Genomic DNA, 21,244 nt, shown 5'->3' on the forward strand with positions numbered 1-21,244 from the left:
AAGCGTGCATATTGCTATATACTCGCTTAGCCGTGTATGCATGCCAGGTTCTCACGTGCGGCCGGAGAGGAGTCCAGCATGAGCTGGACTTGTACTCTCAGCGACCGCATCGGTGAGAGGCTCCTGGGTCATTACACTGTGCTAGCGCGCTAACCAACTGAGCCACGGGAGCCCCAGTTTCCTCCCTTAACAATCTGCAAAACAGATATGTGCGCTAACACTAACACCTTGCTTTTTGTGCATTGATATACATGTATTTCTGCACTTTCACTTACAGCGCATGGGTGAGAAAGAACAAAATGGCCACATAGTCCGGCCAGAAACATTTGTACATGTATCATAAACATGTAGTATGTCACGTGAACATCACACAAGCCTGGGTATCAACTAAATGCATCTCGAATACGTTATCATATTTTCACTTTACAAGGCTGACTAGTCTACCGTTTGGGCTATTGGCATCCCCCTTTAGTATGTATACATACATTTAGTATGTATGTATGTATGTATGTATGTATGTATGTATGTATGTATGTATGTATGTATGTATGCTAGGGGTTTAACATCGTACTTAACGATGTTTCATTCATATAGCGAAGAGAAGTCATTAGGTGTGTTCACATATATAGTGTGTCTTCTTGTAGCAGAGTCAATGCCGCCAATGTGCCGCTACCACTGAACTGTCATGCCACAGACACCCAGCATGACACACTGCCTATTCACATCATACTGGTACCGAGCCAACGAGTACTGCCTGCTTGCTCTAGTTTCTGGGTGCTGAGCGCTAAGCCAGGCAGCAACAAATATGGCAGGCTTTTGTGACAGAACAGTATAGTACATGTAAAAAGCGGGAAATTCACATTAGGTTATTTTCCCCTTTAACTGTGGCGGCCAATGTACATGTAAATGTTCTTGTATATTTAGTGAAACTTTGACTGAAGATCTTCACTTTATTACAACTATATAGGTAGGCCCTATGTCCAGTGCAGCTTTGACTGGAGATTGCCATCGCTCAAAGTGAAGTTAAAAAGTTTATAAAGTGGGTGTAACATACATGAACCATTGTTATTTTTTGTACTGTGAAATATACCTGCAAAATGATACATACAGACAAATACCAACGCTAAGATTATACTTTTAACTCTGGTATGCTAAGTATATTTATCCTGTTGAATTCGGAGAAAATCCTGCGCGCAGAGCCCGAAAAATCCACTACAGCAGTGGCTAGACTGCTTAAACCGCAACGTTCAAGCTGAAAACCCTACAAAGAGGGCAATGTAGATGTATTATTCTCTTACACTGTGTGATACACCTGGCAAATATAGTACATGCCCTAAGACTACAGGCAACACGACTGCATGCATTCTCTTATATATAGGCCTATTCGTTTTCACAATACATGGGCTGCCTCGGTGACCTTGCTGTTGTAGACGGAAGTTAGGGGTTAGCATTCTGTGAAGCATGATCTCAGCACGACCGATGACTGATATGGCAATAAATGGACCGCTTACCGAGTCAACTCGGTTTAAAGCACTGTAAAAGAAAAAACGAATAATATTATTTTGCTGTGTTACATAATCTGAAAGCATTTGAACAGAAAGCTTGTTGAACCGTCCACAGGTTATATCACCAAATATCTCGTACAGATAAGTGATACGAGATGTGTGAATGCTGAATTTCTCATACAGAAATGTCACAGATGGGAAGTGTTAAATTATCAGTCGTATATAGTACATTACACACAGTTATTCAAGTCACCAGAATTGTATTTGCTTCATAAAAAAGATGCAAACATGCCACTATTATTGGCAGTCTTTTCCAAAACCTCCAAAATTCAACCTATCCAAAAGCACCCAACAATACATGCATCCCACAAAGACTCCACTTCCATGCAAATTTTTGGAGTGATCAGAAAAAAATGACTTGCGGGTCTTTGATAGTGCACGATCTTAGTGCCGTAGGTACATGTAGATGTTCTCACCAGAATACGATTACTATCATATAGAGAAATGAACAAGGCAATCACCTGTTGTCTGTAATTGTTTTTGACATAATATTTCTGACAAATATTATACAGAGTGATTTTTACTTTGTATCTACTTTCCAACATACAGGCACGGGTACATGACCATGCTGGTGTTGTTGTTGTACCGGGTCTCTCAGCATCTGGACATTCACACGTCAGACTTCCTGTGTCTTAGGGGAAAAGGATTTCCCCTATCTCCCCCATTTGCCAGCCATGGATTCAACCCTGACTCCTTCTAAAGTTTACTGCCCACAGCAAGCTTTCTAGTTTTGTATCTCGTGCATGGACATCAGTTTATACTGTATGCTGCATCGTGCTGGTACAGACGTTAGATACGGTGTCAAACCTATAGTGAGAAATTATATGTCAAAATAATAATGACGTTAGTATTTAAACCCAAACTTCTCCCGTATAGACGAAGCCAAGTAACGTCACTTTGCCGTGGAGTTCACAATGCTTCCCAATGGATATATACAGACAAGTGCACACTGCAAGAGCTTATTGAAAAGGATTTGCTCTCTACGCGGAATTTTGTGGAAATATCCTGTTTGAAACTTTAGCCTCAGCTCGAATGAATGACTGAAACTTGGCCCATTTAAAATTATCCAGCCAAATGCCTTGTGCTCACACAGCTGTCAGTGTACGCGGGTTGGTTGGTACCTCACATTCTTGAGCATATCCTGTTCTACCCTTTTACTTTACTCGCTCATTATAGAAAGTATAACAGGGAAAAGAAAGCACCTCTGTATATAGTATAACAGAGAAAAGAAAACCTGTTACGTGTTCATCTTGATGCACATGATCCCATATTAACGGTCGATCGAACTAACCTGGCTTTGGCCTAGATTTTTGTCCGCCGCTGGAATGGCAACTATATCAACTGACTGCCAAAATTAGATAACCAATGAACTAATATGGATCACACAACTAAACACCAGTCATGAGTTATGCACTTTTTGCTCTGGAGGTATATGTTTGTCATCAGCAGATAAAAAGATTACATAGCCGAGTTTGCAGAGTGTCACCTAAAGTCTAGTACCTATGATGGCTATTACACATTATGACGGAAAACATTTATTTGACACCTGCAATACAGTTATGCACAGTTATTACATCATTGTTTTCTTTTGCATGAAATATAAATTAATTGTGGGCACACGTGCTCCAATTCTACCAGAGACAATCACTTTCAGATGTTCCTATGACCTGCAGGTCGAATGTGCTAAAAGAACTTTTGAAAAATTGAAAACTTGAGCGTGTTTTTCTAGCCAATAGAAATACTTAAATACCAGTACTGAGTCTAAATTCATACAAAAATTTAGTCTAAATTCATAAAAGTCTGTGTAATGTGGGGTCCGGGGTGTAAGGTGGGGGCCGGGCTGTAAGTTGGGGGACGAGGTATAAGATGGCGGACTGGGTGTAAAATGGGGGTCGGGATGTAAAGTGGGGGTCGGGGTGTAATGTGGGGCCGCGCTCATGTTTGGGCCTAATGAGAAAAGTTATCAATTTTAAAATGTGCCATTTTTGATTTATTTTAAAAACCATTTGATCGAAGAACCTGCTGAATGATTGAGCTGTCCAACTCCCGTCGGAAATCAAGAAGTAAGTTTTAAGTACATATGTAGGTCAGTAGTTTAACTAGTGCTGTCAACGATGAGCTCATTTTCCCCTATCTTCACATACACTCAAAAAATTAAGCGGTTAATTTAAAGAGAAAGTCTGTTGGCTGAGTGATACAAGAATGTATTTTTCTAGTGCAGCAGATTCTTCTGCTAAATATATCACACACATATTCTATTGATGCAGCATAAAGATACTGTTAGACTATACTCTATCATCCCCCACACAACATATTTTCTGTTAAAATGGTGAGATTAATTGCTTTGGTGTATGGAATGACGTGTTATAACACCAATAACGTGTTATTTCCTGCTGCTGAGACAGAACTGTTGAATACGGGTATCATTCCGTTGTCTGTACAACCTGTCGTTGTTTACTGAACAACCTGTCATTGTTTACTGAACAACCTGCCATTGTTTACTGAACAACCTGTCGTTTACTGAATAACGTATTGCTACGCAATTATCTCCTGCATGAGGAGCAAACACCTCACCGCTCTCACTACCACCTCTTGTTATATACATCAGGTACATGAATTCGTTATATATAAATTTTATCACTCAAGTGTGCGTAAGAGAAGTGATCCGGCAAATTCGGGCAGCTAACATTCACACACTGATAGCTACACGTACAGGGTTTCCCAGAAGTCGCGCACCATCCTGATTTTAATTTTTTTTTCTCTGTTTCAGATTTAATACTGATTTTAATTTTTTTTCTCTCTTTCAGAGTTAATTATGGCTAATAAACTAACAGTACAAGAAAGAGTTGAATTGGTTTTTATGTTTGGAAGAGATGGCAAAACACCGCTCTGTGGCTCAAGCATTCAATCTCAACTTGAATGGTGCGCGACTTCTGTGACACCGTGTATATCAAGTAGACTAGGGGGTAGTTACACTTCACACGCGCCCTCACAGGAGCTGGTATGTAAGACGATATCCATATTGCATTATTAACGCCCAGACATCCCCGCCCTTTATACTGGGGCTGAGGTATGGGAGTGTGCGACACAGGTGTTTAGCTATAGAGACCATTTGTCACCATTATTGTGTACGTATTCTTTGCCCTGGGCTCTATCTAGTTTCCTCCCACTATAATGCTGGGCGCCGTCGTATAAGTGAAATATTCTTTTGTACGGCGTAAACAGCAATGAAATAAATGAGCAAATAAGTATACATATTCTACAATTCAGCTGTTAAACGTCCGATTCTAGTAGCTCGGGTGTATATGTATAAAAGAACAGTTACCTATATAAGTAGACTACAGTATATTGTTAGTAAGTAGTTGCGCCTGTGCCACATGTTAAATGAAACTTTGTCCGTTTTGCGATTTTCTCTGCCGTATTATAGTATAATTTAGTATACAAACAATTTTTTGGATACATCTGCATGGCTTGTGGTACACAATTAATCAGTATTACGAAAGGAATAAGTGATTGGAGTTTTACGCCACACTGGCAGTATTTCAGTCAAATCGTGATGAGAACATTTAAAACCAGGAAACAATTGTCTTTCGACAGGAGGGTGATAACATCCAAATCCAAAATAGTAAACTGATTTTTCTGAAATCAGTTGAAATAAATAAAGGTGAGATGAAATTCAAAAATCACATTAAATACTAGTATATAATTTTCTTAGACTATAGCCTTTTTCATGGTTTAAAGAACTTTTAGACATTTAACTACAGCATCGTTAGCAATTCTGCCAAATAATATGAATACAGTCAACTGTGAAACGGAACACAGTTAACGGCATGTCTACCATCAAAGACAAACTATGTTTTTGTCAGTGAGGACCAATTCTGTGCACCGATCCAAACGCGGGGGAGCACTAGGTTATAACCTTTAAGGCCAAGTTGCCTGAAGGGCTGAGGTCCAATTCTGTGACATATTTGCATATTTTTTCAGATACTAGTAATCTCAAATGGAGATTTCTTTCGGTAGAAGCCAAATACATTGCTTTTATATAATTCCATGTATTACATGCATGCTAGTTCCATATCTCCTACATCCTCGGGGTTTAGGTCTGCGCCTTTGTATAAACGAAGACTTTTTTCAGTAATTTAAGTCTATGAAGGAAACCAGACAGAGGAAATCAACTCCTCTTGCCTGATGCCTCACAAAATTTCTAAATAAAACTTCAGGGAGGTGGATTCGATATAAAAGAGTATATAAAATATAATATGAAATTAATCACGCCAATAATAAAACACCTGGTGGCTCAGTTGGTTAGCGCGCTAGCGCAGCGTAATGACCCAAGGAGCCTCTCACCAATGCGGCCGTACGAGGGAAGGTCTGAGAGCAGCCTGCGGATGGTCTAATTTGCATATCATTTGCATATTAATATACAATTTGGTAATAATTAATAAAACCCAGTTTGGGTATTTAGAGCCTCCATATAAAACTCAACAGTGAAGATACTAGCAAAATATTACTGTTTCAGGCTTGGTATATAATTATCGGTAGAAATTCTGACCACAGAAATAGTTTCTAAACAAATTTTCACTGATTACTATGACAACAAGATATATTGATATGGGAATATGATTTATGTGCATTTCATTCCACCATTGACTTAATACAATTTTTATAAGACTTTTTTGGATTATTTTGATTACCATGACAACAGCATATTCTAAATGAAATATACTCGTAATATAAAATATATCAGACTGATGTTGAAAGCTATGTAGGGAAGGTAGTTAACAAAGCGAAAAGTATATGTTAAGGTAACATTCATTTGTGTTCCTGAAGTACCCAACATATGTCAACAATTTAAAGGTCATGCACACTGATTTCACCCTAAGAAAGCTAAGTGTCTCAGTGGCAAAGAACTTGGAGGTCTACCGCGCATCACAACAGGCTCTACCAGTGGCCCTGTAACTGAGGCTCTAAACAGACGGACCAACTGACAGTAGACTCACACAGATATATGCCCATGTAGGCGTGTTCTTCCGTGGAGCAGAGGGGAGAGGGAGAAGGTGTGCGTGTGTACATACAGTACACACATATTATATGTGCAAGGACTGTTTGCCCGGTGACAAGTGTTTTAATGTACATACACACGCATGTGCCAAATAAATATTTGCCTGAAATTGCCGTTATTCATTTATTTGCAGGAGTAGTCCGGGAAAGTTTTTCTCAGATGAAGTGTATGAAGAGAGTTGTGGAGAAAGCAGTGATCCACTGGCTAACTTGTGTGAGACATGGAAGTAGGGTCAGAGAAGAAATGAAGGATTTTCATATACACGGGGTCACTAAACAAAAAAATCGATTACTGTAAGCAATGAATAATTCCGATTCAGAGGAAGCCCACATACACACAACAGGTAGGTAGGTAGGTGACATCATACTTTTAGTTCCACGTTGTTACCACAGACATATTCACATAAGACATATGACCCACGCAGTCAGGCAGGCAGGGACTGGCGTAACCTGAAACCTGAATTGCTCAATGTTGGTCCAAAACAGTGTTTGTTTTCAGTTGGAGTGATCGATAGGCCTACTACGGGTCCTTAACACTTGTCACAATACAGATAAGTTAATACAGATAAGCAGTAGAGGCGACGGTCGCGCGCTAAGACATGGAGCGGCCAGTGAAATCATTAGCGGGACATTCCCTTTGGTTTTCGACCAATAATAATTCGGCCTGAGAAATAAAAGGCAAAACGCGAGGTCTTAGTGCATCAGTCGCATATGCAAGGCAAAGCTATAGGGAGATCTACGTGATAACGCCTGGACAGATACACAACGTTCAGCTGTGCGTGTAAGCAAGTCAAGAAGACACAAGGTAATTTTTTATGAAGACTTTTTCCGAAAATTCAGTTCTTTATCAATGCTCTCACAAACAGCACGTGAACACAAAGCGTATTCACAGGTGGTTTTGTGAGCGCGTTCCCTGTGAAAATATCCACGGAGAAGTTCATTCTATATTAGTGACCCTGTTGTGCCTGCATTGATGCAGAGCCGAGAGAGCATTTATAGTCATAGGAGAATGTAAATAGAAGTTTAATGAGTGTAGACAAAATTTTGGTTTAATTCATTTTATATGTGAGGCACATATTTAAATCAATGTGGATTCATTTGTTGTTGTTTTCTTTTTGTATGCGCGATGATACGAACATGATAATTGAAATAAATTTAATGCACTCTTTGGCAGGAAGTCTCTTTTTGACTCTACCTGTTAAGTTTGCATGGTTAAACGTATGTTAGCTCTGGAGCTAGCAAAGGTGTATCAAATCGCGAAGGTTCGACACATGGAACACATTGAGCTATAGGCGAAAACTCCAAAACTTTGATTCTCATATACATGTAGGTGCGGCACCCCTGCACATCCCCCTGGGAGTGGGGCCCAAAGTTATCGGTTACTTCAGCCTCTAGTTAAAGAACAGTTGAATTAACGCTAATTATGGGTTTTATCGCTACTGCCGAGTACGAGGATGACCGTTGTGACCTGATGCACCCAACCCACATAGGACATTCTCTAAAACGCTTTTGGTGCACATACAATTATCTTCAAAATTTCAACTTTCTTCTGAAATTTATTTTCACAAAACATTTATCTATGTATTTTATTGGTGTTTTACGCCGTAGTGAAGAATATTTCAATTATACGACAGGAGTCGGAATTGTGATGGGAGAAAACAGGGTAGAGCCGGATGGAAACCCACGACTATCCGAGCTGGGCTGCCGGAAAAAAGGTCATTGAGCTTGGGAAGTAATGTCAATGCTATGTAAACTGAGCCACGGAGGCCCCGCTAACGAGTATGTATTCTGTTATTATAACACAATATCGTGTCACATTCAAAGTAGCATCCTGTAAGTGTAATAGAATCTTTATATTGAATTAATAGAGTATGTGTGTTATATTTAACTGAGTGTACGTTTTGTAAAGGTGCAATGGGCTTTTCTTGTATTCGAAATCGTTGACTTCGGTTTTGTCGAATTTTGTCTCATCGCAACTCCTCGATAAATCTCCATAATGAGTCAGAAGCCCTGAGCAGAGGAATGTATGTTTATTCTGTATAGAACACCGGACATCAGACGAACGGCCAAAACATTAGTTCAACCGAGTCTTACAGTCTTCTGAGAATGATGGCTTCATACAATTTTAATCTTCTGCTGTAAAATATACAGGGAAAAGAAGGGATCGTGAGGAAACAAAATCAGCTCTTCATTTTTAGGCATAGTCATATGACTGAAAAATTGCTAAGTACGACGTTAAAACCTCAAGCATTCACTCACTCACTCACTCATTTTTAGGGTAAGTACCGGTACGAGTGTGGTGACACTGTCGATGATCTAAGATTTCTGTTCTGCGGATATATTGAGTCATCGTATTAGACACTTGTAGATTTGTCCCCATAGTCAGCCAGAGAAGTTTCCAAAACAACGCTGTACACATACCACCCAGGTATACATGCTATAAAAGTAATAAAGAGCATGATAGCTTAGGACGGAGTGATGTGAAGAGAAGCACACAGTTGATATTGACATAAATTTTATACGTCGAGGACACGGTGACCTTGGCTTGGATATGTTTGGTCTATTCTCTCAGCGCCAAACGAGGTAGCAACAAATACAATTTTTAAAGTTTTTTTTTTGTTTTGCGGACGCTTTCATCACTAGACCACTGGGCCGGTCGATGCTCGAGGTATGAATGAGACCAATGTGCGTAAATTTGAGTCATTCTACGTGATAACCAAAATAACGAATCTTTTCGCACCTTTCTATGATATTTTTGACAGCACGATGTATTAGGCATTTCGGAGAATTTCTTAATTCTATCATTTATTTGATTTATTCATTTGATTGGTGTTTTACTCCATACACAAGAATATTTCACCTATCCGACAGCACCCAGCATTTATTAGCTTCTAATTCTAATTAGCTTAACTGTGATGTAATATACTGCAGTCTTATACGTTACGCATGTCGGTACATCGTATATATTTTAGTCAGTAGACTCTGGTATTATGGAAATGTACATGTAAGTATAGCTATTATGGTAGTCTCTATCACTTTAAACGGCATTCGATGGAAAGTCACTAATATTTTGTGAACACAAGTATTTTGTGATCATTCTAGTTTTTTTGTTATATTTATATCAACGTCTGTTGTATCTAATGACACCATGATTTTAGCTCTATATAATGACGACACAGAGGTTAACTAACTGAGCGAACAGACTGTCACAATTGTCAGGGATATATATGTATTATCCCCTATTACTAGAGAGCCACATTTGACATGCGGCAGCAATTCGTACCCCACTGGCTCATATTTCCAAATGACTACACACTTCCCTCAAATGATGATGTATCCACTGACAGCAGTTTATTTATTTATTCATTTATGTATTTTCGTCGTCATATGAATGAAAAATTGTTGAGTACGACGTTAAACCCGAGGCAATCACTCACTCACTCGTTTATGTATTTATTTAATTGATACTAAGCGCTAAACAAGAATATTTCACTTATTATAGTAGAAGAAAACCAGACAGAGCCATGGGAAACCCATGTCTTTTGCTAAGAATTGTTGATGTGGTTGACATAAATGCATTATAGTTTCCATACAGTGTAAAACTATTAGACAATTACTAAATGTTGACTACGGGCCATCATGTAGCCCACAGAGGTATTACATGGGTAATACGCCACAGTTTATGAGCTCTCTTCTCGAGATATCCACTTGGTCTTTAAACGGCGTTGTGTAGTGTTAAAGAGTGAAGAAGGCAGAATAAGAATAACTTTGCTAGTGCACTGACACCAACACCTGTATTTACTGCATGGCTGCATGCGGGAGGACAACCTTGTGAAAACACGCAATCGACCAGCTAATTGACTGCCAGTGTAAGCCGTTATTCAAGAGTGAGTGACTAATCTGTCATTTAATGGCATAGTTGTATAGCTGTCATTCAAAACCGTTTAGTCTCTATGCCCCGAGCATTTTAATTGGCTGTTTCTTGTAGACAGGGGGGAGGGCGGATCCTCGGCCAATAAACAGCCAGTGTGCCGCGAGAACGGCTTCATTCAAGCCTTCGTTCAAGTTGGCCGCTCGTTACAGATAGACCTCGATGTCAGGTTAAACTACTGCATCGATTTTCCTGTGGCGAGGAGATTTTAAAGGAGGGCTATCGCTAACACTTGTTTGTATTGGATCTAAATCGCTCTCATTAAGTAAGCTGTTATCTGCTAAAGCGTGCATGCGTGTGTGTGACCTGCGTGTAGATGATACAGTGGACCGATCTGTTTCCGGCTACAGCAACGGAATTCTACCAGTGTGAAGGTAGATATAGATTATATATGTAATAAGGATTAATAAGGGTCAATATATTGAATGTGAATTGCGTGGCTACCCATGTACATCAAGAATTTTTCTCCACTGCCTGTGATATATGGACAGTTGAAGGCTTACTACACCCCGTCACCGCCACACACTCGATCATAAGACGGCTGTCTTGTAGTATCCCTTTCGCCACTGGACAAAGCCTGCACTTGCAATACTCCACCAGTTACATAGTCACGCAGTCACGGCATCTCGGCTGAATTTCAGAAAATGCTATCTGTATATACAGATCTGGAGTAAGTGCGATTTTGCTTAGCTATGGTAGTTCAGGTCATGACCATTCATGAACAACATAATCCTTGACAGGTTATTAAGAGCAGGCTTTAAACACAGACGCCGTGGGTAATCATGAAAACGAAATGTAGCGCGTGGAGGAACGACACCACAAAAATAGACATAATATGTATACGCTGTAGCTATATGGTTATAGTGACGAAATTTCCTAGGTAACGAAATCGGTGGTTCACAATAATCTTGCCATACCGTTTAGGGTATTGGGTGTATAAAAATGTTTTTGTATTGAACGACCACCATTCAGTCTCGTGTAGGCTGTCTTTATGGCTGTGTTTGTACAGTGGCTAATATAATGAAGTAGCCGTTCTTGCCTTCAGTATTTTGACAGACAGAGACATATAATGTTATTGGCATTCCATTCATTGGAATGATTCACGCCAAAGCAATACAACAACATCAATTACAGATCATGGCAAAACACACCAAAGGTAGGCACAGAAAAAACAGTTCATAACAACAGCACACAAACGCAAATGAACTAAACCAGATACATGCGGAGTGGAGTTCTGATCATGCAAAGCAATAATAAAACACACCAATATACACAAGCAGCATTTCATGCAAAAAAAGAAATCTAAACAAGATTACAGCTCATGATAAAATGCACAAGTAGGTTAAACCAAAAGCATGCAGAGAGGAATTATGGTCCTGCGACAGAGCAATAAAAAAATTAAAACCTATGGCAACTGACAATGTAGTTTCCAACTGCTTGAAGCACTTTTTGCACGTTTCTTACTGGCTTAAGAACAGATTCCATACCCGGTCTACGCACCCCAGCACAAATGACATGAAAAAGCTTCGTTCTTTGGGTTGTAAACCTGTTGCATTTAAACAAAAAATGTTCAACAGTTTCTTCAACAAGACAACTTTGACACAGGTTAGAATCACGTACTTTAAACCTGTGGAGATATGAATTTAATGGGGTATGGCCTGTTCGTAATCTATAAAGCATAACTTCGGATCTACGTGATGGGAGTGTTAACAAACGAGAGGAAACTGTGGGGTGGAATTGAAAAAAGATCCTTCCCTACCCAGAGGTTTCCCACTGACTCTGCCACAGACCAATAAAATGTGACTGCATGTAGCCAATAATGTCTGACGGTGTAAAACTAATATTTCAGGTAACACTGGCGCAAGCAAGAGCTTGTTTTGCTAGGAAATCTGCCAATTCATTTCCAGCCATGCCTGCATGCCCTGAGATCCAACCAAGACTGATATTAACTCCTTTAAAATGTAGCCCTGCACACATATGTAAAACCTCTAACACCATGGATGAGGATACACTCCAACTGAGGTTTTTATGGCTTGTGAAGCACTTAAAGAATCCGTAAAAGTAACAACATTTTTCGGAATAAAGTCTATCACAAAACACAGGGATGTTAAAATAGCCATAAGTTCAGCAGCAAATACTGAACTGAAATCCGATAACCGGAAGCTTTTATTATACTTAAAGTCTGGGATACAAAATGCTGCCCCCACTTTGCCACTCTCTGACATTTGGATGCATCCGTGTAAATATTCAGGCAGTGTCGCAGACGTAACTCATTGCAAAGGATTTCGTAACATTTACAGGATCAGATTTCTTGATTACACTTTGAAAATCCAATGAGATGTTGGGGGTTACCAAATTGCCGAGGTGGGAAGTTAGGAACAGAGATTTTTTGAAGGCAACTTGTGTTACAGCCCGAGCGTTCAGTTATGCTCCGAGGTTAAATGGCTTCTACTTCTTATGAACATTTAAAGTGCTATCATATTCACAAGTGTTAAAAACAGATGATGCTGATTTATTAAGAGATGCCTTCAACACAAGAGAATATTTGAGAGTGTGCAAGTATCTCCTAAGATCCAATGGCCACTCGTTACATATCACTTGTAAAACATTAAGAGTTGTGGTCTAAAGCGTCCCTGTACAAATCCTGAGAGCAGCACATTGAACAGCATCCAATTTACATTTAAGAGAAAAGCAAGCAGAGTCAAGAGCTTCACAACAATAGTCTAGGCGCGATCTTGTCAGCGCTCTATACAAGATTAGAAGCCAGGATTTCCCAGATATAGCCCGCATAATGTTAAGGACCTTCTGACATTTTGCAATAATCATTTCAATATGCTTTGACCATGTAAGTCTCTTGTCAAATACAACGCCGAGATATCTGAATGATGAAGAGATATAATTGCACTGTTCTCTATAAAAAGTGGTACCGGTAACTTAACCCGCCTTTTCAGTATTTTGATGATAGTGGTTAATAAGGTTATATCTGTGTTTGTACAGTGGAAAATCTAATGAAGTGGCCGTTCTTGCCTTCAGTATTTTGATAATAGTGGTTAGCAAGGCTATACCTGTGTTTATGAAAACTGAATGACGAAAACTCATCTTTTTTTACGCTCTAAGCCTGAATTACAAATGGTGAGATAGCAGTCATACAGAACTATATTTCATATCTCTGCAAATATTTCGTCGATAGTGAAGTCTTATAAACACTTAAATCGAAAACAAATATTTAATGATATTATACCGGATGGATCCCACCTTACAAATTCACCTCAAATCTTACATATTTATCTGCGTTTCATTAATGTCTTTTGGCGTGGTAATAAAGAACAATATTCCAAAACACACAAGCATGAAAGTACAATCCGACTATGCCTGCACAACTGGCCACCGGCGCCAAAGATATACTGTATTTGTCTGTCCCTCTGCCTCTCGGCAAGTTTGAGAACACATGCAATTTGATTGAGGGCCAAGGCACAATTTAGTACATTTCGAAGGGGATTATTTTAAAACGATTCATAACCATTACCAAAAAGGATTCAAATGCATATTTTTCTACCTTTTTACTAGTGCGTATAGCAGAATATTGTACCTTTGTAGGAGTTCGTCATGAGAAAACATTCTTGCGTATGGCGTTTGATACACAAAAACTAAATAACTAAATAAATAATATGAACGAAAAATTTAATTTTTGTTTCGATAGTCTAGAACATCTCTTATTAAAATAAAAATTAGTAAGGTGCGTGAGTTAAAATTTTAGCACATAAAAGCTTTTTTAAAGTTATGACTTAGTCTGGTTTCAGGCTAACACAGATTCATGGTCTTGCAACCAAGTTAGACAAAGACGTCACAATCACCAAAAATGTGTTATTAATTTGATGAGTGTTTTACGCCGTATCATGGTGGAAGGAAACCGGGCAAATCCCGGCTGAAGCCCACGACCATTCGTAGGTTGGTTCCAGACTTTATCACTTACCCAGAATTGTATAGGCCAAGGCTGATACGAAGAGTTCTTCAATAGTTAATACATAAATGTACTTCTACCTCACTTAAAACATCCTATATCTGTTGATATGATCACGTTCTGTTTGTTGTGCCCTGAGAGTGTAAGTATATTTTTAAATGTTATGTATATGTTACTATTGTCAAATGGATACATATATTCTCATATATAGTCAGAGGAAAGAAAAATTGTAGATAGCCAGATAGATAGCATTATAGTATATACATATTTAGTAAATAGGCCAGTAAATGGTACAGCATAGAAAGCAATGTTTGTGATGTTACAAAGTGTTTATAAACACGACACATAAATAAACAAATAGATGTAAACTGAAGAGCAACGTTATTGCTATGGAAACAGACGCTTGATTTTGTGGGCCAACATGTTTCCAAGTTATCAAAAGAACCAATATGCGTGGGCCAACATGTTTCCAAGTTATCAAAAGAACCAAGATGCGTGGGCCAATATGTTTCCAAGTTATCAAAAGAACCAAGATGCGTGCATCTCGGGCTGTTGCATTTTTAATGTAAAGGCTATGTACGGTTTCTATCTTTAGTGCCACGTTATGAGAAAAGAAATGTGCTCAGCATGTACAACAAAACATGGGCGACCTTGGTGATATTACAGATCTGTCTCTGTCTGTAGCGGTACTAGTAGGTGAAAACATCGAATAAACGGGTTTTGCATGCATTATGCAGTGCTAAATGTATGTGTGTTAGTACACTGCTATTCGTCATACGCCCCTCAGTTAATGTACATGTGTATTCACTCTAGGATGATAAAGGTATGCGGTACAAAAAAAAAAATAGTAAGGTATCTATTATTACCTAATAAAAAGTAAACGTAAAAGCGAGATAGTATTAACCTTTCGCCCCGAGGTATAGAAAGATGTCAAACAGTAGTACTTCACTGGTTAGTTATGACTAGACTGATTTAATACTTATCCGTGCATTGTGGATGTTTTGAACTCTCTGACCTGCACAGCAATGTTTTAAAACTGTGTTGAGTCATTTTATGCAGCAGTAAAATACATGCTGCAAAGATGACCTTTCATGCATGCACCTACAGGAATATTCTCCGAAAAGCGTGACATGTATATCTCGAAAGGTTTGAAAAGATTGAGTTATTCTTTTATTACCACTGTGTGTTGCAGTGGCATATAGCCTATATAGCCTAACCGAACAGAAGAAATAAGCCACAAGCAAACATTTGACCTACATCTAATAGTTCTGGGATGTCAGATAAGGGTTTACAGGACCACCTGTGACGTCATTGATCGGAAACACTGGGACCTCAAACTACACTTTCAATTTACACTTACAAATCATAACACTGGTTGTTGCTTAATATAGCTGTCAAATCCTGTACATGAGGCTGTATACATGTACATAATAATGTCCCTGCCAAAGCGCTTTAGATATCGGAAGAAATTTTCCGAGAATAAGCAGTTTAAGAAGCTAAACCACGGTAGACCTGTGTATATTAATATAGTGATTTTTTCGGAAGACAATTTTAATTCTCAAAGTATTCAACACATGGCAAAATTAATATAGAACGGGATTGCATGTGTTTGATAACCATACACAGCGTGACTGGCGTGTATAAAAGTATGCGCTGGATGACAGTATACACAACGTACATAGACAGAATTTTGAGCTACATAAAATTCAGCGCTGCGCGTTCAAAATGTATTTCTGCATATCCGAGCAGATGTGAAAATGTGCAGTTTATGGAGGAAAGGAATGTAACTGAGAAAAAAAAACACTCAAAACAGTTTTATTAATTTTTATTCTTTGTCTGCATAAATAAAATGTAAACTATACAGCCCGTAACCCATTGTATTACTTTCTTCTAAATTTTCTCTCCTTAATTTCACAGGAAAAAGTCCAGTCTGTTTTAGTGTTAGATATTACGAATCAGTAATAATGCTGTTAACTTCGACCAATTCCAAAGATATAAAAAAGTCACTTCCACACTAATTTACGAAGACAAGAAACATTACAAAACACTTCTTTTTCGACGCGCACGGGTAAAATTGTGAACACTGAATAAATACAAAGTCATTGTCAGAACTACATGTATAGTTGTCATTTTCAGACTCTATCTCTACGCCTGTACAGAAGTTCGATACCATATAATGTTCTCGGTCATTCAACTAAATAGAAAGAAGAAATGGTGACAAATTTTCTCCTTGACGAACACCTATTTCGCATGCGAACATTGCAGATAGGCAGTTATCCATTTTAACACAAAACTTCATGTCTGTATACAGATTTTGAGTTACTTCAAAGATCTTACCATCAATACCATGTTGCAAAATTTTGGCCCATTATTCATTCTTGCCTTTGGATTGTGTTCAAAGTTTTGCTCAGATCAATAAAGGCGCAAAATAACTTTTTCTTTTTTACTTTAGTTAGATTAATAATGGATCAACAATTGAATATTCTTTCCTGAATCCAGCCTGTGATTCTGACAATAATATGTTTTCATTAAGGAACATTGTGTTTAAAATGAAAGTAAATAACTTTCCTATACAGCTTAGCAGGACAATTGGTCTATAGTTCTCTGGATCTTTTGTGCTGCCTTTGTTCTTTCTGGTATACACCCAGAATCAAGTATTAAACTGAAATATATATTAACTAGTATAAAAATGTGGAAGTGATATACCCATTCACTATGATGTCAACAGCCTTCTAACACTTAAGTTGTCTGACTGCAGTACGTATTTCCTCTGACGTGATCGGTCTGTTCAAATTGTCACCATTAGTCAAACTGGTGATCTCTGATTATCGTGAAGTCAAATTCATCGGCTATTGGCCGGCTAACGTAGGCATTTACTTGTTTGAAGTGTTCAAACAGGTCATTTATATGTACTTTGTACTCAGTAGCGTGTGTGATAAATCTATTAGTATATTTCCGCTCTTCCTTTGGATTGACCTTCCTTGTGCTTTGAATCTCTCCTCTGAAATTGAATCGGTATTGTTTGTGAGACTTTCGTAAAATATTCCTATAAGCTCTACTTGCCTTGTTAAGTCGATATTTTCATGTTTTCGTTTGTTTTCGCTGTTTCTAGCATTCTTTACTAAACCACGGATGTTAGATAGTGTCATTTTTGTGTCTTTCTTGCATGTAAGACGAAAATGTGCTTTTTTTGCCAATCATGGTAAAAGCAGGCAAAAAGTGGGACAGAAAGTTCATTAATGTATTTCTCCTTGATAAGGTTATTATGCTTGTGGAGATTTCGTAAGAGATTACGTAGGGCGGTAATTTGTTTAGGATCGATGTTTTCTGCATATTTGTGTATTTAGACACGTCCCAGCATTTCTGTGTTGGAGTATTATTATTACTAAACGTAGGTGCAGAGTGGCTATAATTTGCAGAAGAATTAATGCGAGTGGTGAATCCTGAGAAAGGGAACAGTGAATATCCAAGTAAAGTTTACTGAATTCATGCACTTCAAATTCTCTAATAATTTCTAATCCCTGTAACTTGCTACAACATAATCAGTTACGCTCACCCCTCTGCTTGTAAATTCACCAACACCCTTGTCTGTACCTATTCGTCCTTTACAGATATACATGTTATTAAATTTACAAATATCGAGCAGTCTATAGCCGTAATTATTCGGGCGGCGTTTGTCCTTGCTACATCGTTGAAGGGGAACAATGATACCACACAATTTCAGTATCTGCGACAGGTGATCAGTTAATTTATTGTCTAAATTTATACCACCGTCTTGAGTGTTGTCAACAATACAATAGTCCTGGTTTACACCAGGCCGTGCATTAAAGTCACGTACAGTGAGGCGATAGCTTGCCCACTAAGCTCGTGCTCACTAATGTCCAGGCTATCTGCACGTCCACATCGTGATATTTCGGAGAGGTTACCCACCACCCCTATGTAAACATTGTGACACGTGCTGAGGTATATGTGTTTATCATGAAGCCACTGTACATATTCCAACTCAGTTTGATCAACAGTTATAAATGAAGACAGATTGTCTCTAATTGCTATAGCTCTCCCTCCAGAGCGAACTAAATGTTTTGAATGCCTGCTATTGAAAAACCACTTATATCTTGTAATTTTCTGGACTAAATTATCCAGTTTCGTTTACACGAACGCATCTATATCATACCTAGAGATAAATTCAACAAATTCTGGGTCAATGAGTTTCGAGCGCAGTCCGCAAACCTTAAGGGTAGGTACAGGTAGACTTGAGTTATCCGTTGTACTGCACGCGCCGGCCGAGTTTCTGAGATCTATCTTATCCGTTGTATTGCACGCGTCGGTCGAGTTTCTGAGATCCATGTTATCCGTTGTATTGCACGTGTCGGTTGAGTTTCTGAGATCCATGTTATCCGTTGTATTGCACGCGTGGGTCGAGTTTCTGAGATCCATGTTATCCGTTGTATTGCACGCGTCGGCCGAGTTTCTGAGATCCGTGTTATCCATTGTATTGCACGCGTCGGCCGAGTTTCTGAGATCCATGTTATCCGTTGTATTGCACGCGTCGGCCGAGTTTCTGAGATCCGTGTTATCCATTGTATTGCACGCGTCGGCCGAGTTTCTGAGATCCATGTTATCCGTTGTATTGCACGCGTCGGTCGAGTTTCTGAGATCCATGCGGTCGCCACACTGGACTTTGAAATTGTGTAATCCTAAATCAAGGTAATTGATATCAGTCACACCCAAGTCAAACAGGTCGTCATGGGTTTCACCAACTACGGGTTTCGTATCAAATGGTTGGCCAGGTATTGACTTCAGATTACAGAAAATTTTCCCGTTGAATGAGGACATCCTTTCCACGTTTACACAGTTTTTCGCTGCAAATAGAAGTTTGGAACGAAGAGGTGCAAAATCATCGTTCAAATACACAGACTGATAACGTCTGTTGGGAAAGTCTCTCAGTAACTTGCGTTTCTCAGTTGCTTTGGCTTTTGCTCTGCGCGAGACGAATTTCATCACTGGCCTCGGTCTATCGCCATGCTTTCTGCCATTTCGGTGTACTACGTCAATGTGACTGATCATTAATGAATCATTTATGGGTTTTAGTAAATCAACAAAAGTTTCCTGGATATTTCACTTATTTCTGCTAAGCGATTGATCCGTACCGTTTCACGTCGGGTGTATTGTTATAGTTTGTCTTGCTCATATCATACCAACAGGCCAGGCCGCAACATTTTCTCCCACAGATTGTCAGTTGTTTTTGTAAGTTTTTCAGACAGGTCAGCTGTTGTTGTTGCTACAGTAGACTTCACGGCCTGGGTAACGGCTTCAGAAATGGCAACTGTAATTACAGGAATATGTTGGCTGGCTACCTGGCTGACATTGCTGGAGGCCTTCGGTGTCCGCTTTGTCACTTGTGCTATCTACATCGTGTCCGACAGTTGCCATATTCTCCCGTGTTAGGCCCCCATTTATTCGGGTCAACAGAATTTCCGTGATGTCATTTTCTATGAAGTCTTCTTTATAGACATCCTCACTTAATCCTAGGAATTGTACAACATTTTGTCTACTCAATTCACTAAATTTAAGCTTCTTTCGTGCTCTAGGAAGCGGTGTGCTATAGTCTTTATTAGACTATCACAAATTTAGCACCCGGGATGAAAATGGAAGTTAACCACTCAGGTTTATACATGTAGTTTCCAGACGCGGTAAAAACACTGTGTTTAGTCACAATTTTTAGTACATTTACACCGGATGTAATTACGTTTACTTATGTTTGAGGTAAAACATTTTTAACTGACCTCTCTTTATTGCGTAACCAGTCTTATTTTCTATTTTTTGTATACCGGAATCGGTAAGAATGGTTGTATTAAAAATTACCTTATCACTCTTAAGTTGGAACATTGTGTCACAGATGAGGTGTTAGTAAGAAAGATAACCTTGAAATATTAACTTGGGGCACTTGAAAGTTAAAAACACGCAGGCGTAAAATTAAGACGTCAACAGACAAATAGAAAAGACACTTACTCTGAGACATGTCAGGTAATCCGTTTCACCACGCGTAACATTCTTGTTGACATTTTTGCTATGGATTAACCAGTAATTTGACTGAAGTTATGCTCTACAACTACGATACATTTTCATACATGGCCATCTTAGTCTAAATGTGCGTACACATCTGGGTTCGCCTGGTGAAACCGGATCTGCGTATATTCAGTATGATAAGTTTAAAGTAGGGCGCAATGTTCGTTGTATTTAGCATAAATGGCACACCCTGAATAGCCGTAAGCGTGTTACAGTGACCTAGCACTGACGCAAAGACATACGTGCGGGACTTGGATCATCCTGACAAGGAAGGGTATAGTTAGTTGCCTACAGCGACATCCAAACAGCATACTAATATTTTATAGTACAGTCCCACCTGCATGACCGTTAAATGCACCGTTTCATACCTTGAGTATGCTACATTATGTCTCTACTGCTTGTACGTGTGCATGGGCTGGTTGGGCGTTTATTGATTGATCTGATATACTGTATAAAGTTCTTTAGGGGACAGGACTCGGTTTCACGAAGCACTCATATCGTTACGTTCACTTAACTACCATGGCAACCACTACTGTAGGCATTACATCGCCATGGTAGTTGCGAGCGCGTGACGTTTAAAAGAGAGCTTCGTGAAACTGGGCTCAGAAACATAAATGGTCTGTGCAGCTGTATATATTTGTCTCCACGACAACATAC

The 21,244-nt window shown here is 39.0% G+C and overlaps 1 long non-coding RNA gene across 1 annotated transcript; it reads right to left on the minus strand.

Annotated features, from left to right (window-relative positions):
* Positions 1-557: 557 nt before the first annotated feature.
* LOC135479662 (uncharacterized) lies at positions 558-20,646 on the minus strand. Its single transcript, XR_010445877.1, has 3 exons — positions 20,531-20,646; positions 2,113-2,372; positions 558-1,533 (listed from the first exon to the last, which is right to left on the minus strand). It is a non-coding gene; the product is annotated as an uncharacterized LOC135479662 (long non-coding RNA).
* Positions 20,647-21,244: the final 598 nt, after the last annotated feature.

Source organism: Liolophura sinensis, chromosome 1 (genome assembly GCF_032854445.1).
Source record: "Liolophura sinensis isolate JHLJ2023 chromosome 1, CUHK_Ljap_v2, whole genome shotgun sequence".
Classification (NCBI taxonomy): Eukaryota; Metazoa; Mollusca; class Polyplacophora; order Chitonida; family Chitonidae; genus Liolophura; species Liolophura sinensis.